This window comes from Pleurodeles waltl, chromosome 4_2 (assembly GCF_031143425.1).
Source record: "Pleurodeles waltl isolate 20211129_DDA chromosome 4_2, aPleWal1.hap1.20221129, whole genome shotgun sequence".
Lineage (NCBI taxonomy): Eukaryota > Metazoa > Chordata > Amphibia > Caudata > Salamandridae > Pleurodeles > Pleurodeles waltl.
The window spans coordinates 394,857,984-394,881,320 of record NC_090443.1 but is presented as its reverse complement, the minus strand read 5'-3'; the positions used below and the strand labels follow the sequence as shown (position 1 = coordinate 394,881,320).

Sequence of the window (23,337 nt, the reverse complement as noted above, 5' to 3'; positions counted from 1 at the left end):
ACAAGAAAGAAAGATATGCTAATCTGGCACACTCAAAGCTACAATTTGCTTCCACTGGAGTGTATCTAGAAATCATTACGACTTGCAGGAAAGGTCCTAATCAACAAGCTTTCTTCACAACCCCTGTCACCTGTTGATCAATTTTTCATTAATTTTTTTATTGTTTTTGAAGAAGGGCTAAAGAAAACTTTGCCTTCTCAGGAAGCCAAAGAGCCGGCGACGAAGATGGCTGCCTAAGCCTAGAGCCCGCTGCTGCCCAAGTAGAAGAATTGCACGTGAGCTGTCAGCTTGGCGCTGCTACGACTGCCAGATACCGGGGAGGTGTCAGTGATGTTGGGTGAACTGCTGAGGCACCTTGACCAATGCTGTCAAAGCACTTTAAACAAGCCTTTTCCCGGCCACGGCTCCTTTATGCATTGCAGCCTGTGCCGCTTGGTGTTTGTGTCCGCCAGCTGCTTCTCTTTTCCTGCCGCTGCTGTGGAGACCACTGTTTATTTAGGCCTCACGGCCTGTTACAGATTCCTCTTGGGTGCTCTTCTTGGCCTTATGGCCTCCTGAGGCAGTGCGCTCCTGGGTACTTGGGCATCGATGGGGTCGATTGCTACAGTGAAGCAGCCAGTACTCTGGGTGGCTGAGGTAGACCTCCCTGCAGTGGCTGCAGACTTCTTGGTTGACCTCTGCATTAGGGGCCTCTCTAGCTGCTTGTTGGGGCTGCTCGGTGACCGGGCACTCCCTGCTTTACACCCCTCTGGTAGAGACCGGGTCCTGTTGTGGCCATTCTTCACTTTTGATGACTGATCTTCTGGTCGCCATTCCCCATACTTTGACATTTGCCCACTCTTGTCTGGAGGGTTCATAGCTGGGGTGCAGCCTTAGTGGGGATTGGTGCTAGAGCCTGTCAGGCATGACAACTTTGGTCGAACGCCATCCCCCTGAATGGGTGGTTGAGAATTGGCGCCACTGGTTGAGTTTACCTGCTACTGGTCGAGGGCACCTCCTTGGGATACTGCCCTGGTGCTATGCCTCCTAGCCTCCAAGGGCCACAACTTGCGGAACCCACCCTGACTCACGGCGCTGCTGGCCTACCTGACACCATGAAGCACCTTCCCTTCCGGGTCTCAGCTTATCCAAATACTTGGCAGACTTCTCACTTCCTGAACTCTTTGGAAATATGCCGGGCCATTTTTGAGGGTAACTGCTGGGCCTGTCCTGAACCAGGGGGGTGCACCTCACATTACTTGTACCTCATTGGCTGTGTGCACTTACCATCATCCTTTCTTACTCCATTCTTTGGACTTCCCTAGAGCCATTTCTCTCTACCCAGTGTTGTCTTGTCAGTGGCTCTCCTGCTGGCCTTCCATCTGGCACTTGGGATCTTAAATTGACATGTTCCCCCCCATTACCTGCATTGGACACAGTGCTTAGTGTGTCCTTGTTTGTTTATTATTTGTTTTCCTTCATTGACCTTTCTACAAAATGGGCAAACTGATCAAAAACAGTATATGCTCTACTTTGAGAAGTGTCATTCCAAAGCCACCAATGATCCAGTATCAGTGGACCCCTTGTGACTGTGAGGAATCCAATGTAACAGCCTTGTTCAAAGAGCTCAGAGAGGGCCTGCACTTCATTGAATGATATGGTGGACTCTCTTACCCCTTGCCTAGATATTCTTCAGGAGCGCGCGGACCGTAATGACTCAAAGCTGACTTAGGCTAGATTTCTGCTCTGGAGAATACCAGGCAGACTGTGAACGTGGATTTGCAATGCCCAGATGGGAACTTAAGGAAATCATGACCAAGAATGAGGTCCTGGAGGGTCGGTCCCACTGGAACAATGTGCGGGTCCTAGGTATAGCTCAGTCTGCTACACCTTCCTACTGTGGGCTTTTTGTGGAGCACCTTCTTGACACCCTCTTTAGTCACAAAGAGTTCTCAGAGGTCTAGATAGTTGCAAGTGTGCAGTGAGATCTTTTAACTAAGCCCAATCCAGGTCAACCACCATGTCAAAGCATAGCTCGATTGTTGAACTATAGGGACAGAGACCTCGTATTGTGCTTAAACAGAGGCAATCTGGATCTTCAATATGAGGGATCCAAGATATTCTTCTACCCTGATTTCACCCTACAGTGCAGGAGGCCCACCACTCTTTTCAGAAGGCGAAGAGGATCCTTCAGTCACAGGAGGTGAAATATTCAATCCTGTACCCTGCCAAGCTGCGCCTAGAAAACAAGGGCAAGCTTCACTATTTTCTACAACCTGCTACCACTCTCAACTTCTTTGTACGTCACATTTCTTGGGTGTGACTGCCCCCACTACCCGCTCCAGCCCTGGATCTTCCCAGGGTGTCCAGGGGCCAGATACTTTGGCCTTCAGTGATATTGACTAACTGTGCTTTAACAAATGCTGGCTGCTAACTGTCTTTCTAGTGGCTGGCTCACTACGAGCCTTTGGCATGCTATACCACCTGTTACTCTCTGGGGTTCTGGTACTCCGAGAGGGAACTCCTTGGCTGCCCATTTTTGCAACTACTCTCCTGTTCTGACTCACCACAGCAGCAGTATTTCCGCATTGCTATGAGCGGTACTGTTCTTCTCTAAAGTCTCTCTTTGGTGATAGACAACACTACCTACTTTTTTGACTAATATCCTGATGGTTTGCTCAGTGCAATGCAGAGCACTCCTGGTGCCCTCCCCACCTGTGAGAAGAACATCCATTGCCTTTAGGGTTTGCTAGTTCCCCATGATTAGATAGTTCTTTTGGTTGCATTTTCTCCTTTTTAGGGTCTCTTCAGAAATGATGGGGTCTTTAGCTGGGATTTGGGATTGGCAGGGGTTGAAAGTTAGAGGTGGTTGGTAGTAGACTACTGTTGTTTTCCTTTATGGTTTTTGCAGTCATATACAATTGCCCAGATTCTTATCCTGGCAGAACCCTCACTTGGGTGGCCGCCTGCAAGTTTGAGACCTTGTAGTCACCACCATCACTGGGTAGGATGTGGTAGTCACCTCTAATCCTGTCAGAGTCACCAGATCCTCGGGGTCTGTGCACGTTCCCAACACGTCCACCACTGAACAGCTCCAAGACTCTGATAGATAAATCACAGAGACTGAGAGATTTCAAGAGGGGTTTAGGAAGGGAACAGCTGGGAAGGAGACCTGTTGTAAGAAAAAGGTTAGAACACACGATAGGAAAATTATATCTCCTGAAATCAATACTAGACTATGATTCTAAGCCTAGTCACTCTGAAAACATGAACAATCTAAGAGTTAAGTTTAAAATGACTAAGTTTCAAGATGGCCGGATACCTGTAAGGGAATCAAGATGAATTACATGAAAACTTTCTTATTCAAGTACTTTCCTTTACAAGAGAATCAGAAAAAACATTCTGACTAAATTTTAAACTAGTCATGTAAATCCTGTTTTGAGAATGTATACTAGGACCATACAATATTGAATCTAGAAACTCTGGCCTTCTGTGTACTCTTAAAATGTTTCAACACAAATTGCGCATATTGCAGATATATATATATAGTAAACACCATAAAAGGATTGTGCACCATGAATAACACAATATGGATTCAGGAAACAAATCACATAACTTGTCAACCCGAATATTACATAATAAATATCTTAGAATAGTGGCATACAATAAACAACATGAAATAAACTCTAGGAGAGAATCGTGCGTCTTTCCGATTCGAGTGTCACCATGTAAAATACCAAGGAATGGTAGCACGCAATGAATATCAAAATCAAATCATCATTAATCAAATCGCGCGTCTTGCCGATTCGTAAAACACGATGTAAATGTCAAGAAATAACAGCTCACAATCAATAACAAGATCAAAGTACAATGAAATGAATCGCGCTTCTTTTGCAGATTCTTAAGCCACCATTTAAATGTCAACAAATGGTAGCGCGCAATTGGCAACAATGTTTAAACACCATAGAACGAATTGCGCGTCTTGCTGATTCTTAAGCCACCATGCCAATGTCAAGAAATGGTAGCACGCAATAAATAACAAAGTCAAACCTTTATGAAACAAACCGCGCGTCTTGCCTATTTGAAAACTACCATATAAATGTCAAGAAATGGTAGCGCGCAAGTAATCTATTACTCATTTAAGAATTAAACCAAAAATATGAAAATTCTCAATAACGGTGTCGGAACAGTCCAACCACCGCCTTACCGCCTGGAACAATGATCACCAATGAATGATGAAGGGCAGAAGACTGGAAGATCCAAATAGGCCGCCGAGACAGGAGCTCAGGAAGAAGCTGCTGCTCTGCACCGGGACCTCTGAATAGTGAGCACTGGGAGTTGGGCTGGCTCTCTTTTATAGAGTCTTGGCCCAGCCCAGAACCACGCCCAGGCATGTTGCAGGGAAAGTCTCTGGAAGGCCCTGGAAAGGGGCCACACCCTAACACACTCTGAAAACCTGCAGCAATACATTGCAAAGGAACAGTCTTTGTAAGCATATTAAAAATAAGTTTACAGGATTGAACTCTGCAATGCAAAAGGTTAAAGCACAATGCATAAATTACGTTGTTTTGAGAGTGCTGGGTTTTTGCATTTTTGTCGCCAATAGAGCGCGCACTGCTCTGGTGTTGACAAATCCCACCTTCCATTCTTAAAGAGTTCCAATCATACTATACACTTCTCTTTTCTCCCAGACCCCACAGAGATCATTCTGATCTCTCTGCATTTCTGGGCCAGATCACACTGATGTGAATAGATGGCGAGGCCAGGGAATTTCCTTGTTCACAAATGAGGCCTGCTCCTCTCATAGGCCAGCATTAGAACTGCCTTTATATATTTTTAAGGGGTAGATTCTGATCTGAAATTAGTAGCCCTGTCATGTTTAGTATGACCAGAATGGTAATGGAAAATCCTACTTACTGGTAAAGTTAGATTAAACATTACTATTTTAGTAATGCCACTGTTAGAAAGTGGGCATTTCCCTGTACTTATTGCCTTCTGTGCCTTGCGGCCTGTCTCCAAATCATGTCTGGACTGTGCTGGTTGACAGCTCCCCTTGCACGTTTCACCCAGACAGCCATAAATGCAGGACACTCAAGTCACATCTGCATTCATCTGCAAACTGAATGGGTCTTCCTGGGCAGGAATGGTGGAGGGGCTTTCACTTACACTTCAAAGGCCAGTGACCTGACCCCACACATAGGACTTGATAACCCAGCCACAGGGATTCTGGCAGACAGGGCTGGTTTGAAAGGGGGACCTTGTGCACTCAAAACCACTCTTTGAAGTTTTCCCCACTTTAAAGGCATTTTTGGGTGTAAATATATGCTGGGTATGTGACCCTCCAATATCAGACAGTTTTGGACCTGCAACTGGACTCTGTCAGGGCTGCCTCACTGCCCAAAGGACTCGCCTGGGCTTTGCTGAGAAAGGACTGCTCTTGTGCTGTTGCCCTTCTGTCTGCTGGCCCCAGACCCTGCTGGATGGACTCTACCTTCCTCCACAAATGCTCTCTAAGGACCTGGATTGAGCTTGCCTCCTGTTCTCAAGTCTCAGGGCCACAAAGACTTCAGCAAAGAGAAGGAAATCGCTGTGCATCGGAAAATGAATACAACACCTGCAGAAATTGATGTAGCACCAGCCTTGCAGCTGAAAAATCGCCACATCGCCTACCGGATCAATGCACCACCTACTCTTTCTTATCAGCATTTCAAGGAGTTTCCATGCATTGTCCCTGGGCATCAAAATATCCCTCCATTACAGTGAGAAACCAAGGCTGCGCTCCTGGAAATCAAGCCATCACCTTGCAGCGTGGAAAGAAACCACGCATCATCTGTGCCACACTGGAAAACCCAACGTAGTGCCTTATTTTTCAACGCATCTCCTCCTCTGTGGTCCCCTTGTGTGGTTATTTTTGACACATCCCAGGTTCTGTGTTAAAAAGATACAACCACTGATTCTTAAGGATTGAAACTCATTTAAATCTTTAAAAAGTTATTTCTTGTCTTCTGCATATTGGATTTTTGTCCTTTTGGTCTTATTTTATTCAGATAAATATTATCTATTTTCCTAAACTGGTGTGGCGTACTTTTTATTGAGTTTTCACTGTGACTGTTTGAGTTATTGCACAAATACTTTACACATTGTCTTCTAGGTTAAGCCTTTCTGCTCTGTGCCAACGTACAGGAGGGTGAGCACAGGATAGTTTGGATTGTGGTGTGACTTGCCCTGACTAGGGTTGTGGTCACGGTGCACACCTCTGCCAACTAGAGACCCAATTTATAACATGTGGACAACAACATTTTGGCAAAGATCCTTGCTTAAAACTGCAACCATTAATGCATTTCCTGGTACTACCAGATCAATCCAATTTTATTCCGCAATTCTCCACCTCTTTTAATCTACGCACACTAATGGCCAGTCTCCACAGGGTTGATCTACAGCTACCATCTGTTGCTATTCTGCTAGATGCAAAGAAAACATTTGATTGATTGAACTTGTCATTTATGATGGCAACGCTAAGCCAACTTGGTCTGGGTAAATGTTTCTTGTCGCTAATAACCTTACCATAAACCATTTCCAGGACTAGAGTCAGAGTAAACGGACCTTATTCTGCTGTTGGCAGAGGCACACATCAAGGATGTCCTGTGTCTTCGTCGCCCCCCCCACCCCCCTATTTTTGCCTCTACTGTCTATCCCTTGGCCTGTTACCTACAGGAATTCCATTCACATCGGAGACTGCCTCAGTAATCAGTCCGTTATATGTTCTCTATATGCTGATGATGTTATTCTATCTGTTTAACAACCAGTTGTCAACCTAGCCAGTATTGTGTGGGAGGTCGTCCCTTTCGGGGGATATTCCAGGCTTTCTATCATTTGGTCGAAATCAGAAAATGTTCCTCTTTTCAGACGATTGGCATGTTCAGTCTCTTGATTAACCTCTCAGATGAAGCCCCAAGGGCGTTCAGTACCTTGGGATCTGGGTTTCCTGTGACTATGATGATTTGATTCACAGCAGTTTGCTACAACTCTAGATAGTTAACTCCCAGGTTGAGTGTCTTCTCTAATGATTTTTAAAAAGCGTAGCCGGAGGACAGGGAGATTAGAGGCGGACAATATTTCACTTAATTTGGTGAGGTGGCCAACCTTGGAAAAGGTGGGAGATTTTAATTCGACCACTGCAGTCCGGCGGGCTTGCACTTTCTGATTTCCACATCTAGTGCCTTGCTGCGCAGGCATCATATTTAAAATATTCTATCACTTCCTCAATCACGCCGGCTTGTGTTAGGGTGGAGTGGGCCATTTCTCATACAAACTCACGACAGGGACAAGACTGCGCACTGCCCAAGACTGCAAGGCACAATGTGGATATTATGGAACACAACTTGGTACACGGACTCCCAAAAGTCAAAGCTCCAACACTAGGTGGGCCCCAAGAGAGGGCAACACCTTTCATTGATTGCAGACTTAGAACCCCACAGCCTTCCACCCCTGAGGAGTGCCTTTGTAGAGATCTCCTACCTCCCCCACATCTTGTCACTGCTGGTTCCCTCCAGGTAGTCATAATGGGCAGATTGCGCCCTACCATGCCAGCACCACCTTCAGCAACAGCCTCCCTCTTCCTCCATCGAACCAGATACCCCAATACCAGGAACGTCTCCGTCACTCTTCATGTCTCATAAATTGGACCAAGTACTGGCCGCTATCGAACACTCCAGAGTCTCCATGGAGACCAGATTTGGAACACTAACCAGTGAACTGAGCTTCTTGCAAGACCATCGCTGCAAATTAGCAGATAAAGGCCCTCATTATGACACTGGCGGTAAGTCCCTCTTACCGCCATGCTGACTGCTGCCAACATACCGCGACCGCGGCGGTATACCGCTACCCGTATTATGACCCACACATAGCAATCCGTCACTATACAGACACACGCACACAAGTCCGCCAGCCCAAAGGTCGGTGATAAACTGGCGGTACCTAAACCCACACCATTACGCCAACAGAACTACACCCACAGCATTATGACCCACGAATCACCGCAGCAGACATTCAACTGCGGTAAACCATTGGCGGTACATACCAATGCGCTCAAAATACACACAACCTAACAAAACAACACTACACACACCTGACACCCATACACACACCACACCCACATACCCACAACACTATAAAACACACACACACACACACATTACCCACATCCCTTAACGACTAACAAAAATTGACGCTAGAGAGAAACAGCAAGAGCACCCACACAACCAGAGCCACAGATCACCATCACCTATTCACCATCCACGTACCTCACAGCACACGCCCCAACACATCACCCCACACGCACACACACCACTGACACTACACCCATGGCACCACAAAGACACCCCAGGTTCTCAGAGGAGGAGGAGCTAAGGGTCATGGTGGAGGAAATCATCCGGGTAGAGCCACAGCTATTCGGATCACAGGTGAAGCAGATCTCCATCGCTAGGAAGATGGAGCTATGGCGGAGAATCGTGGAAAGGGTCAACGTCGTGGGACAGCACCCAAGAACAAGGGATAACACCAGGAAGAGGTGGAACGACCTACGGGGGAAGGTGCGTTCCGTGATAGCAAGACACCAGATAGCAGTACAGAGGACTGGAGGTGGACCCCACCTCCTCTCCCACAACTAACAACATAGGAGGAGCAAGTCTTGGCAGTACTGCATCCTGAGAGCCTGGCAGGAGTAGCAGGTAGACTGGACTCTGGTAAGTCCAATCTCTATTACGATCATCCCCCTACCTGCATGCCATCACATACCCCCACCCCTACCCCTATCACCCCACCACCTCACATACACCCCACCATCACAACCCACCCATCCCAGTACCCAGCACTGCATGCAACAACAATGCATGGACACCACTTACAGCCCTGTATGGACACCCATCACCACAGTATGCACACTAGAGATAATCACCTTGCCCACAAAATAACTACTACCACAAGGCAAAGCTGACAGGGCACTCACAACCATGGAGGCCAACACACCCATGCACAAGACGTCACACACACACGCAGAAACAATAACACTGCATTTACATCCCCATAGGTCCCACACCCAACGTCACCGGAGCGGAGGTGCCAGCAACATCCAGTCCCCCCTCACCCCCCAGAAGAGGCCCACAGTAATGACAGCAGCTCTGCATGCCTGGATCAGGATGACCAACCTGGTCCATCAGGGACCTCAGGACAGTCGGTTACCCAGGCACAGTCCCATACCACCACAGAGCCTCCCCCCTCAGGAAACACCGCCACAGCACTCCCCAGCGGGCTTATACCTCTGTCCCCAGGACACGTCATTCAGCAGTGTCTCCACCACTACAGGGACCCCAGGATACCCCACAAACACTGGACGATCAGGGACCTTGGGTCAGTGGCAGTGGGCACATGTTTCAGTGGACTGAGGCATAGGACAACAGGGAAACTGTGAGGACTGCTGTGCGACAGGAGGGGGACAGGCCCAGGGAACCGACTCTCCATGAGGCACTCCTCAACATCCTGGGAGCATACCACCGTTCCCAGGAGACGATGGGACAGATACTGGCCAATTTGCAGGAGATCCAGCGGCTGCAGGAGGGACAATACCTGGGGATCAGGGAGGACTTGAGGAACATCCACACCACCCTGGTCACCATTGCAGGGGTGCTGGCAGACATAGTCAAAACCATGAGGGAGACAGTGGCACACCAATGGGCCCCTGACACTAGCCACACCCATGAACAGCCCTCCACCTCCGCTGACGCTAGTGGACACGAGGCCCCTGCCACAGGAACAGGCCACCAGCACCACACCCCCTACAGAAGGAGAACCACCACGCAAACGGTCCCTGCGATCCAGGCAGAAGACAGAGAACATTGCCAAGACCCCTGCCAGGAAATAGGACTCTCCTAATTGTCTCACTCGTGTCTCACTCTGTCACCCTATCCACCTTGAACTGCCATTGCTCCACTTCCTGTGCCCCCTTGGACAATGCACCTGTGATACAAATAGGCTGGACTCTATCCTGGATTCTCCTCCACCCCAGCCTATAGCAATACCCCATCCACTTATTAGCTTATGAATAAACATCCTTGTAAAAATACAAGTATTTAGACTGTGAAGTGATTGAACTATGTATTAATTTCACAATATGTAGACATTGCAATTCAACTGTACAGTCATGTATATTAGGTATGACCTGTAGTTTGCTGCAGTCAATACACCAGGAGCCAGAGTGGGACACAGATTTCTGTGAATAGACATGTCCTAGGGTACAGTAAGTGGCTATAGTAGTGGGAACATCAGCCTGCCAGTGAAAATTTACAACACAAAACTGCAGTGGTAGGTGAAGGTAAACTGTCTTACCTGTGTGTCTCTGGAAGTACTGTCGAATTATTGCTGTTCTGATGTCCACATCCTCCACCGCTGCCACACGCCCATCTCCAGCCTCATCCTCAATATGTGTACCATCTGTTGCACCAATAATGTTGGGGATATGTCCCATTACATAGAAGTCAGCCTTCATTGTGGCCACATCCTCCACCTGGGGGAAAACGATGTAGCTGCGCATGTGTTTCATCAGGGCAGACAACACTCTGGTCAGCACGTTTGAGAACATTGGCTGTGACATTCCTGCTGCCAAGCCCACTGTCACTTGGAAGGAACCAGTTGCCAAGAAAGGGAGCACAGGTAGGACTTGCACAAGAGGGGGGATCCCAGCGGGGTGACGGATAGCTGAGATCAGGCCTGGCTCCAATTGGGCACACAGCTTTTGGATTGTGGCCCTATCAAGTCAGTAGGTAAGGATAATGTGCCTGTTCTCCATTGTTGCCAAGTCCACCAGGGGCTTGTACACGGGGGATGTCTCCATCTCCTATTCATCCTCAGCGGTTGTAATCTAGGAGGCAAAACGATGAGCATCTGGTCATTTTTCAACATTTCCTAAATGTACAGTGCATTGCATGTTGTGACAGAAACAGTATGTTGATGTTTAGCCCCAAAATGTGCTTATGTGTGCTGTGACGCAGTTAGGTGCCATGGCCTGCCCACCCCCTGAAATGGCGTCCACCTGTCCTGTGTGGATGGACAGGTGGAAATGAGGTAATGCTGCTGACTTCGTGCGCTGTTGAGGGAGGCAGTCGAGTACTGCAGTGCAACTCCTCATTGTTTAACATTGGGCCCTATGGGTTACAGTAGCCAATGGTGATGTATGCTGGCGATGACGATACGCACCGCTGCAGACGTGACCGCCATTTTCTATTTGTTCACTCACTTGCTACATGACCTTCAACAGAAGAGGACCTAAACTGCAAGTGCTGCTGTGACCTGTGTCTGGAACCGACCATGGCTCGTGTCACTGGGGAAAGGGCCCCTGCCTTCACTGCTGCGGAGTTGGAGAGACTAGTGGACGGGGTCCTACCCCAGTAGCTGTGGATGGCCTCCCAACGAGGAAGGGGTGACTGTCGAACCCTGACCCCCCTGATGTTCCGCATACTGGCAGTGGCCTATACGGAGCTGGATGGGCGCTTGAGGGCATCACAGCAGCCACAAGGGGGTGAGTACCATTCCCAATATACTACTTGCGCGTGGTGGGGTGGTCTCTGGCTGGGGGGCGGTGTGGGCCTGTAGGTGCCCCTAGGCCAGGCTGGACATTGCAGGGTAGGTTACATGTTGGGCAGGGCCTGATGAACTCCACCTCCAAACAAGCTTGTGGGCATCCACTACTGGGCAGGGCTCTGTGGGTCTCGGGTATGCTGCAGCTGACGTTAGGTATTACTGCCCATGGCCTGGTGACCAGCATTGTGGCTGGTAGTGCATTGCCTAGTGCGTAGGGCTGTTCCCTGTGTGTTGTGTACATCAGCGGTGGTGTTGTTGCTGCCATTGACCAAGTGTGTCCTCTGTCTCTTCCCCCCTTTTTGTTTTGTCATCCCCCCTCCAACTTCCTCTGCCCAGTCCCATGCCCCTGAATCCCAGCCTATCTCAAGCACACATTCAGACCAGCATGCACCCACGACAACACACAGGAGTAGCTCAGGCAAACAAAAGCACCACACATCATCCCACAGGCACTCACACAAACACCATCCAGATGCAGACATACCAACATCCACTGCCTCCACTGTGTCCCCCTCCTCCTCCTCCTCGTCCACCTCCCTCCCAGTATCGTCTCCACTCACACCTGCATGCACTACATCCACACCCACTGCCTCCATCACCATCACACCTATCACTACACGCCCCTCACTGTCAATCACCACCCCCACACATGCACATGTCCGTGTCCTCTCCCACTGTCTGTGTCCCCTCCTCCCAAAGTACCCAAACGCAAGCACTCAGACACCCAACAGCCATCCACCTCACAACAGCATCCAACCCATGCACCTGCACCCAAACACGGCTGACAGACACCTCCTACAACCACTCCCTCTTCCTCCACTCCCAAACCTTCACCCTCTTCCCGCCCCAGTGTCCCTAAGAAGCTTTTCCTCTCTGCTGTTGACCTCTTCCCTTCCCCTCCCCACCCCTCCCGTCCTTCATGTCGGGCCAGGGTGAGCAGAACCCAGGCTAGCACCTCAGCCACCCAGTCCACGGACACTGTAGTTACGGCAGCTAATGCAGGTGTGAGTGGCTCCAAGAAGACACCCATTAGCACTGGCAGTGTGCCTGCACCAGCTGCCACGGGGAAGGACAAAGATGTACCACCAGCTGCCAAGGGCAAGGAGGCACCACAAGCTTACAAAGGGAAGGGCAAAGTGGCACCACCAGCTTACAAGGGGAAGGGCAAGGAGGCACCACCAGACGGCAAAGGCAAGGGTAAGGAGGCACCACCAGACGGCAAGGGCAAAGGGCCTGCCCCTGCAGGCAGGAGAGAGAGGAGGCCTGGTGCTGTGACAGAATCTGAGCCCCCAACACCAACCACCGGCAGCACCGGCACTGCCACCACTGTGCAGCTGTCGCTGCCGGCGTACAGTCTGTAGTCCTGCCTCCATGGAGTGTAATGCATCCTGCCCACTGCAAATCCTGTAGGTATGACACCCAGGGGAGACTGTGACCTTGCACTCCAAAAGATCTGCATCACAGGGCACAGTGCCCCCTCCAGAACCAGTGGAAGAAGGCATCCACTCACCCTCTCCTTGCCAGGATGAAGCACACTGGGCACCAGGCTCCCTCCAGAACCAGTGGAAGAAGGCATCCACTCACCCGCTCCTTGCCAGGATGAAACACTCTGGGCACAAGGCCTCCTCCAGAACCAGTGGAAGAAGGCATCCACTCACCCCCTCCTTGCCAGGGTGACGCCCACTGGGCACTAAGCCCCCTCCAGAACCAGTGGGGAAGCCATCCACTAGAGAGACTATGGCCTTGCACTACCCAGGACCACGCACTGGGCAAATCACCCACTTGAGAGACTGTGGCCTTGCACTCCCCAGGACCAAGCAGTGGGCAAACCACACACTTGAGAGACTGCAGCCTTGCACTCCCGGGGACATAGCACAGGGCATGTTGCCCCCTCCAGGACAAGTGGTGTTGTACCATCTTCCGATTGAGGTGCCCCACCCCCCCCAATTCCCCGTCCCCCTGAGGTGCCTGTGTATTTTCGACCTGATGCCCCAGCAGTGTTCTCCCCGTGTTGATGCAGGAGTAAGTTGGAGCCTTGGCCTATGTGATGTGGCCTGTGGCCCATTGACATTATGGACTGGGCAATGTCCCTCCATTTGTATATATGTAAATACTGTTTTGAATTTCGAGGACTTGTTTCTGGATTTTTAACTTATTACACTCACTTTCATCAATTCCTGCATTATTCCTGAGGGGTATGGGGTCAATATGTTTTATTACTGCACCTGTTGTGTGTATGGTTTTGGGGGTGGGGGTGTTGCGTGTGCGTGTGTGTGTGTGTATCTCTTTTTCCTCCCTCCTCTCCTGTGTGCTAGATGGCAGTACTCACTGTGGTCGTTGTCACCGGCATTGGTATTCCTGGTGTAGGAGGAGGTAGACCAGCATGGGGAAGATCTGCAGTTCGGGCTCCATGGCAGCATGGTTGTTCCCTGAGTGTCCAGAGATGAGTCCTTTGACTTCTGAGATCTGTTTCCGCCGTGCTTTTGCTGTCGTTGGTACCGCCCCGGAAAAGGTGGCCGATAGTCCTCTTGTAATAGAGTGGGCAGAACCTTGTCTTCCACCTGGCTGTTGCCGGTTACTGCCGCTGTGTTTGTTGCTACTGCCGTGGTCGTCAGTGTGTTATAGTGGCTGTCTGTATTGGAGGCGTCCGCTGTGGTCATAATTCCTTTTTTTTTTTTTTTTTACCGGCGGCTTGTTGGGGGTATTACCGCCACTTTATTACTGACCGCCAGGGTTGTAATGAGGGCCAAAGTCTCAGTATGTGAAGACAACCTCAACTTACATATAATGAAACAGCGCTCCAAGACCTACAAACCAGGGTACATCAACTCAAAAGCTGGACAGGAGATGCAGAAGGGCGCTCCCAACAGGGCGAAATCCTGATCCGTGTACTAGTAGAGGGAGTTGAGGTCCAAGATCCCATGTCGGATCTGGAGGACTGTTTTAGGACATTTACTCCAGCAGCGGATCTCATCCATTTTTACACCCTGGAGAGGGCGCACAAAGTCCCGACTCGCTGACCCCTCTCGGGTGTGCTACCACACCTGGTGCTGATGCTATTGCAATACCATTCTTTGAGCAGGCAGACAGGCTGGCCCACCATGCTTTTCAGACTACACACGCTCAGTACAACAAAGGTGGACCTCATTGCTGGAAGTCCAGCGCCTCCTTTGGCAGCTAGGAGTCCAATATTCACTATTATTCCGTGCACACTTGAGGATTTTTCTCCAGTGACACAACCACGTTCGTCACAGAACCCCAGGGAAGCCTGAGATTGGACAGATCAGTACAGTGGTGGCTGCTCCACACAGTACATTAAACATACCCCCCCACCCATCCATCCGTCCCCTGCGGTATCACGCCAGAAGTGAAGAGGCAAAGTTAGAATAACCACACCCTATGAACAACAACATCTGCCTCCCCGGACCTTGATAAAATCATTGCAGGTCGAAAAAAGGCTCTGCAAGCAGTGGCCAGCTTGGTCTCAATGGGAGCATCCAGAGATGATCAATCAACCCTCACATCTTCATATCTGAAGAAGGCTCCATTGCCTCACATGACACCCACCAGGACTGGCAGCAGCCTCCTTTGGTGACCCAGCAGACAGTGGATAATCTGGTTTTATTGTTATTCTCACGCATGTTCATATTACTAACGGTAGTGTAGCTCTGTGTTCCATGTTTTGTCTCTCCTAGGCATACACTCATAGCATTTGCTATACAACAGCAGGGTGAGCATTTCTACCTACTTTTAATGCCTCCAAGCCCACTGATCCCTCACATCCTAACCCCTCTGGGACAGACCAAATTTACCTTACAGTCTCCCGGGACTGACTTTTTTGTACCACTTGCTATACAGGGCTCATTGGATACATAGCCACTCCCCCTCTACTTACAAAGTACACATTCTAACATGATCAGTTTGGACTTACCTTCAATTGTGGTATGCTCTACCAGTTGTTCTCCCTTTGTTACATTCTCCCACCATGTAGTGCATAATCTTTCCTACTTTAACCATGGTCACTCTTTTTAAGCAGCAAACATCTCAGATTAGATAGCTGATTCTCTCAAAAACAATTGAGCATGAGAGTCAGCTCCCAGTAAAAGGCATTATAGAATGTAAAAGCTTCTGGCTCCTTAAAGCAGTAAATATCTTCAGTCCTACTTCACATGCATCCCATTGTGCTTTTTTTCCTTCACGTTTACTTCATATGTGTTTTGTTTGTCCCTTTGTAGTAGGTTTTAGGCGTAGTGCTAGTGCTGTCCTACATTGCCCTATTGAAGCTTTAAAAATGGGGCAAATGGCCTGTATAGTTTAAGGAGGGGGTGTATCTGCATTTAAAAATGCTAGACTTTCCTCTCCTCAAAATGGACATAAAGTTCAAATTGGTGTTCTAGGATCCTTTTGTGCATGTGGTAATATTCAATATTCCACTTAAGTGAAGTTTCCTATAGAGCATAACTAGGATTACATTTCCTTCAGCTTCTTCATTTGTAAAGATCCTTAGGATGATAATGGGAAGTGCATGCTAGATTCTTTCTCTCAGTCCTTGTGGAATACTTCAGCCGTATAAGCAGTGCCAGTTAGGATCCTATTTTTCATCTACACAAACCACACTAATAAAGTGTACCATGTTGCCTCTCTGCAATTACCACCTAGACCTACAAAGCTCAAACTTTACGATTCAGGTGATGCATCATCATCAAGCCCTGCAGCTGGTAATGCGAAGGCATTGCGCCAGGGCTGGTGGTAATATGTTAATCCTGAGCCACACAGTCAGTGATTAAACGTCTGTGTCCACAGCGCCGATGTGTTGGCATCGAGGAGGGATGCAGCGGTTTCGATCGGCGCAGTGGTGGTGACGTGTCAATTTTTGTACACAATCCGCTGCCAAGCCCACTTTCAAGGCCCAGGACTGTATTGGCACCTCTTGGCAGGGCAGGACTCACAGTTGGTAGAGTCCATCAGCTGAAGCAGTGTTGAAAGAAGTCTTTGATGGCCCTGACACTCAAAACAGAAGGCAAGCCGGCAAGCTCTTGGAGTCACTTAAGTTCTTCGAGAATATGGAGAGGCAAGTCCAGTCCTTCTCACCTCCGGGCAATAGGCAGCAGGCCAACACAGCAAAGCAGTTCAGCAGAGTGCCAGTCCCTCCTGGCAGCACAGCAGTCCTTCCTGTCAGAATGTCCTCCGATCCAGAAGTGTACTGAGTTGGTGGTGTCATGGGCTCTTTACCTATACCCAGTTGTGCGTTTGAAGTGGGGGAGATGTTAAAGAGGCCTTTAAAGTACACAGTGTCCCTGCCTTACCTGCCCTGACTCCAGACTCGCCACAGGGGATTATGCAGCTCTTTGTGTGGGGACAGGCATAGTCCTATTCAGGTGCAAGTGTCAGCTTCTCCCTCCCAATCTAACTCAGAAAGTGCCATGAGCCTGGCGATGAGCTATCAGGATTGAAGTGTCTCATCTCATCTCCCTTTGTGTGTCCCTGTTGAGAGGAAATTCACAAAGCCCAGCTTTCACCCACCCCAGACATGTATACAGAGACAGGCAGAGGCACAGTATCAGTAAAGAAAGTACCAGGCTATGTTAAACTTGAAAATACTTGTCCAACTTTTTAAATACACTGCACCCTGCTCTTGAGGCTGTCCTTGGCCTAACGTAGGGGTGACTTGTATGTTTTAGAAAGCAAGGATTGGGCCTATCAAGAGGGTTAATTCGCCAAATAGACATTACAATTTAAAACTGCACACACAGGTTCTGCAAGGAAAAGCTTGTGCTATTTAAGAAGGACGACTGCAGTGGGTGGCACAGACAGTGTTGATAGCCCACTAGTGGCATTTCATTTAGAAGCCCAGGTAGTGGACTTTACTAGGTACTTATGAATAAATTAAATTGTGGGTAAGCCAATGTTATCATGTTTTAGGGAAAGAGCACATGCACTTTAGCACTGGCCAGCAGTCATAAAGTTCCCACAGTCCAAAAGCCAATAAAAACAAGTTCAGAAAAAAAGGGAGGAGGAAGACAAAATGTCATGGGATGACCCTGCAGAGAGGGCCAGTGATGATACTGACCATCCTTTTCATACAGAAAGATTTCAGGGCAAAAATTAAGACCTACTATTTAACGTGTGTGCTGAAAAATGGAGGGGAGCCGAACCCCGTTTTCCTTATCAATTCTTGTGCATGGTATCTGCTATATAAAATAGATTTGACAGTATTCGTCCATATTCTTGTCAGTGTAATATTTAAACAATTAATTCTGGACATTTAACATGGGTAGCAGAGAGCTGGATACATATTGGAATTTTAGAATAACTGCAGACCATGTGCCTTGGATCCTTTATGTTCATTGTATGTACAAAACTTTCATGCTAGCTTTTCAAAATATTCACAGAAATCAGACCCCCATAGAACTATTTAGACATCTTTGCGTTACTGGAAGCCAGTGAGTGGTGTTTTCAACATTTTTGTGTAGATTACATGCTGTGCCTTCTCCCCTGCCATATCTTGGTGTTTTTAAAAAATTACAAACTACTTTTCTTATGAGAATGCTTTCAGTTTCAAGCATTTATAGCAAATTACAGGTTCTCAGAATGCATAGAGCACTACGGCACAAACTCCAGTCTCTACCCACATTTTTTGCCGTTGATTTTGGACCAGAATAGAAATGCTTCTTTGATAATGTGCAGTACTTAGTATATTGACACTACAGAGACTGAAGAAGGTTCTGGTACTACTGGTAAACATCGTCAAAGAATTCTCCAACCCCTTATCCGTAACAAACAACATTATGCACTCACAGAAACTCTTTGTGAACTTCTTCTACTACAAAATCCCCAACATTTCCAGAAACTTCAAACCCCAACCCAAGGCCACAGACTTTTTCAAGCAACACAACAACCCGGCTACCACCACCACGGACATTCGACTAACCAAATAAAGCCAGCTCGCCCCACAGGACACTGCCTCCATCAAGTACTCAAATCGGGGGCCCCAACCAACCCATGCCCACATCACATCTTCAACCTAGGCAAAGCCAGAATCAGCCACATACTCACTTCCTTGTTCAACACCTCAATGGCCACCTTCCCAGAGGGCTGGAAACATGCAGAAGTTAATATCCTACTAAAGAACACACCCCAGCGAACTCAACAGTTACAGCCTCACCCTCTTTAACATTTATGACACCTCTAGCCAGCATCATAAAAACTCAGACTCATCATCATACCCTATGCCGACACACAACTCATCCTCTCCCTCTCTGAAGATCTCACCAACACTAAGACCAACTTCCACAACTGCATGACATACATTGCCACCTGGATGAAGGACAATTGCCTGAAACTCAACACAGAGAAGTCAGAGGTACTGATCTTTGGAAACAAAAGCTGCCCATAGGATGCATCATTGTTGCCCTCAAAACTCAGACCTACTCTTACCTCTACTGACTGTTAGGAGCCTAGGCATGTTAGAACTAACCATGACCACTCAGTTCAAATCAGTCTCCTGCTCCTGCTTCTTCGTCCTCTGCAAGCTTTGTTAGATATTCAAATGGCTACCCAAAGCTCAAGATGCACCATCACCCAGGCCCTCATCTCCAGCTGACTGGATTACGGCAACGCTCTACGCAGGGATTGGAGCTCTACACAAATGCGGACCTGCCTACTTTAACCACTGCCATGAACATCCATCAGCCCACCAGACATCTCTGCTCCCCTTCTCTTTCTCTAACCCTCATCCTCCGCATCCGACATAGCAGATGTGGAAATTGCTCCTTCTCCTACCTAGCAGCGAAGACATGGAACGAGCTTCCTTTTTCATCTCCGGACCGCCCCATCTCTTCAAGAGTTCAGAAAGTCACTGAAGACCTGGAGGTTTGGCTAATCAACTGGACCCTACCTGAGTCTGTATACCCTCATGGGTGACCAGAAACTATCTACAAATCTGATTGATTAAATGGATTGCTGGGTCCTGTGCCAAGAGCCTCTTCACCTCTAGACTTGGCTGGGCCATCAGCGCATAATTCTGGTTGTGAACCTGGGGGATGTTTGAAAAGCAGGGCAGACTAAGTCAGCCTGACAACTGGTGACTACATCCCAAGGTGATATAGGGGGGTTTTCCAACAGTGGGGAGCACTCTGGTTGGTTCTTTTTGCCACTGTCAAAAATTCTGCATGCTGGAGTTCCGCACAAGGCTTTCTCTAGGAGATACATTCAGGCTAGAGTGGATGATGGGACTCCTGTATTCGTTTCTCCCACTCCTGCTTCGAGTTCTGAGGCTCATGAATGACCGGGCCCAGGTCCTACCAGTAGCTTTCAATTGAGCCACAAGAGTGTGTCTGGAATTTGTAGGTTTGTGCATCTGGCCCACTGATTAGGCTACCACTCTGGAAGGACCTTCTGTCACAGTAGAAGGCCAGGTTCTGTAGCCAGGCCTACACAATCTACACTTTCATGTGTGGAGATTGGGCATTGGTAATTGACTGTGTTAGATCTGCCTCTTGGCTGTCCTCCTTGTTGCAGGGCATCCCTCTACAAAACCCATTGATGTAGTGCTCTGGGACAAGTTTGAGCTTCCGTGGGGCTGGAAAAACAGACCCATTTCAGGCTTAACTTTCCGATGTTTTAATTTTCGTTTTGCCCTTTGCCCAGCAAGGACTTTGCTGTGAGCACAATTAAATATTTCTGTCTGGCCATTTGGCTTTTTTTATGTTTGCCGGACTAACTGTACCTGTTTAAATCACCTGTTGTGATAAGGTTTTTAAAAGGTTTGTCACATATGTTTCCTCTAAAACCCTATGTGTCCACAGTGGGATCTTCAATTTGGTTATGCCTTTCCTTATGTGCTCTCCCTTTAAGTCTCACAGCTGCTTGTTGTATCGCCTGACTCTCAAAATTGTTTTTCTTGTTGCGGTTGCTTAATTCCATCCTATGAGTGAGCTTCATCCTCTCTTGTTGCAGCTGTACTCTACCACCTTCTTTCCAGACAAACTGGTGTTGAGGACCAGAACAGCCTTTTTGCTAAAAGTTGTGACTCCTTTTTACGTTGGGCAATTCACCCTCCTAGCGTTCTTTGCTCGGCCTCTCATCTTAGGAGGGAGGAGACGCTCCCTTGCCTGGGCCTCAAATGAGCTTTAAATGTTTACATAGATAAAACCAAAGACTGTTGGGGGGGACACAGCTCTTTGTGGAGTTCTCTGGAGCAAAGAAAGGCAAGGTGGTGTAGAGTGGGACTTTGTCTTGATGGATAGTCCTCTGCATCTAGAGATGAGCACACTGGTACCTTGATTTAATTTTTCAGCTCTGCGTCTGATGGCATGGACAGAGTCAAGGAATAAACTGTTGTCCGCACACAGGAATGACACCTACATCGGATTCACACTCCCACTTCTGGGTTGGAACAAAGTGAGTACAGACCACACAACGCCACCTACTTATGTGGGGGAGCACTGTTAAGAAAAAAATCCAGATCTAGCCCAGTCTGGTACCTGAGGATTATTCTGAAGCAGTTATCTGCAGTTTCAGTATCCCCCTGAACGACCACTACCGAAGGTAAGTAGCTTGTTCTTCACTGGCCTCCTAAGCTGAGAATATCAGGAGTTACTCAAACGAGATGTCAGCAAGTGGAGGACTCTATAGCGGTTTGCAACCCAGACAAACAAGAACGATTTCCAGATTTCAGCAACCTCCAGTCGCTAAGGTATGCTGTCTGTATACATTGTTCAGGAATCTTTGCTTGTGTTTTCACCACTACCAATGATCACCTTTGTACTATGCATGATGAGACCAATCTCCATGACAGTGATCCTCATTGCTCCAACATGGGCAACGGTTGTGGTCCCTTGCCCTGGAAGAGGTAGTATTTGATTGGGTGAACTATCATGCTTGAGAAAAGATCTTCTGTCAAAGCCACAAGGTTAGGTGTTTCACCCAAATCACAAAAACTAGCAAATTGGCAACTGAGGCTTCAAAGTTTGGCAGCTGTGCTGTGCTGCACTGTGGAAGCATTGTGTACATCACTGTACAAGATCACAAACCCTTTGCAAGTCTTAGTTCACGATCTTATTCAGTACCTATTACACCTCCACAGGTTGTGCCTGGCATACGTCTCTATTAGAGTTCGTGTTGCAGTAATGTTGCATATTTGCATATGTGGGAATTTCAAAACATTTTCATTATCCCAATACTAGGGATTTTATGTGACCAATGTTTGAGCGACTGCACCCCACTTAATTTCCTTTTAGTGACAGTGTTTTTCTGCAACACTGAAGATCTGATTGCAACTGAGTTATACGTGTTATCAGTGGGAGAACCATCTTTCTAGATCCATAGAGACAGAATAGTCTTACAAGCACTTCAACGTTTCTTGCCAAAGATTGTCACCTTTATACAAATCAAATAAGGTATTTTTACCTAATGCCACAAATACTCGCTGAACTATCTTTCCAATCACACGTTCTACAAAGTCCTCTTATATATTATGTAAAGCACATTTAGAATACACCAATTTTAAGTTGTCTTCCTCCATTTATTTAGGAAATCACAATTCCAAGACTGAAATTGTTAGATGGATGGTAAGATGTATAAAATATCTTCTACTAAAGCAAAATGCACACTCTGTAGCATCCCTAAAATGTACACTACATAGGATGAAAAAATTGTATTTTTAGGCAAACTACCATTTAATGACTTTTGTGAAGCAGCCACCATGCCATCAATTCACACATTTGCTGGGTACTGTTTTTCTGATCTATAAGTGTAAAGTAAAGTGCAAGTAGGGCAGACAGTCCTAAAGACACATTTTTAATACCATGGCACTTATTTCTACGCACAATCTGTGATCTACAATAGCACATGCTAAAAAGAGAATGTATTACCTATATGTAATGCATTGTTTGCTCCTGGGGAAGAGCCTCTCATCTTCCCCGTGTCAATACTACTGGAGGATACTCATTCTGATTATCTCCTTGGTGGGGGGCAGGGTGTAAACACATTCTAAGTGAAGTCTGTCCTACTATATTGTGAATTTCGCGGATGTGATCATGAATCACCTACTGTGCAGTTTAAACCAAAAGCATTCTTCAGCCAAAAATATCTTGTAACATTACACGCCCAAAACTAGATGGCAGTATACTACACAGCACTAGGAATCTACATCAACTGAGTGTTATATGTGAGTAACAGATTACTTTAATTTCTTCTGGGGTGTATGTGTAACTCGTCTCATTTTGGCTGCGGGGAATTCCCTTTTGTATAACTATGTAGGACAAAATTGTTAATTTCTGGTAATTTAGTAGAATTGACAATAGAAGGCATTTTAAAATAAGAGTTTCCATACAGACAGGTCCTGCACCAATCATCTTCCTTATTGTGTATAGCCGGTATCTCCATTGCAACATCGGACCATTCTAAATGTTCCGGCTGTCACCTCACTGTTTAAATAAACTCCGTTTAGATTTGTGATAGATAAATAGGTCTTATGTGGATTTGCAAACCTAAGGTGGCACTGACCTGAATTTGTTTCACATCTCTGGTGTAATCTAATGATAACATACCCATGGTTTGTGGAGACTTCTGAACTATGGCAGTTTTTACTAAGGAATCGCTGGAAAGGCACAGGATTTCTCAACCATCTGCTGTTTCATTTGTTTGATGTCTGCTTGAGTTTTGAGACTCATTATTTAATCAGGCACAGGATAGCCACTTCAAAGATTTTTTGTCCTGTTT

The 23,337-nt window shown here is 47.5% G+C and overlaps 1 protein-coding gene across 2 annotated transcripts in view; it reads left to right on the top strand.

The window, feature by feature from the left end:
* Window positions 1-23,337, top strand: part of FAM20B (FAM20B glycosaminoglycan xylosylkinase) — a 139,165-nt gene that overhangs the window by 86,118 nt on the left and 29,710 nt on the right. The window lies entirely within an intron of this gene.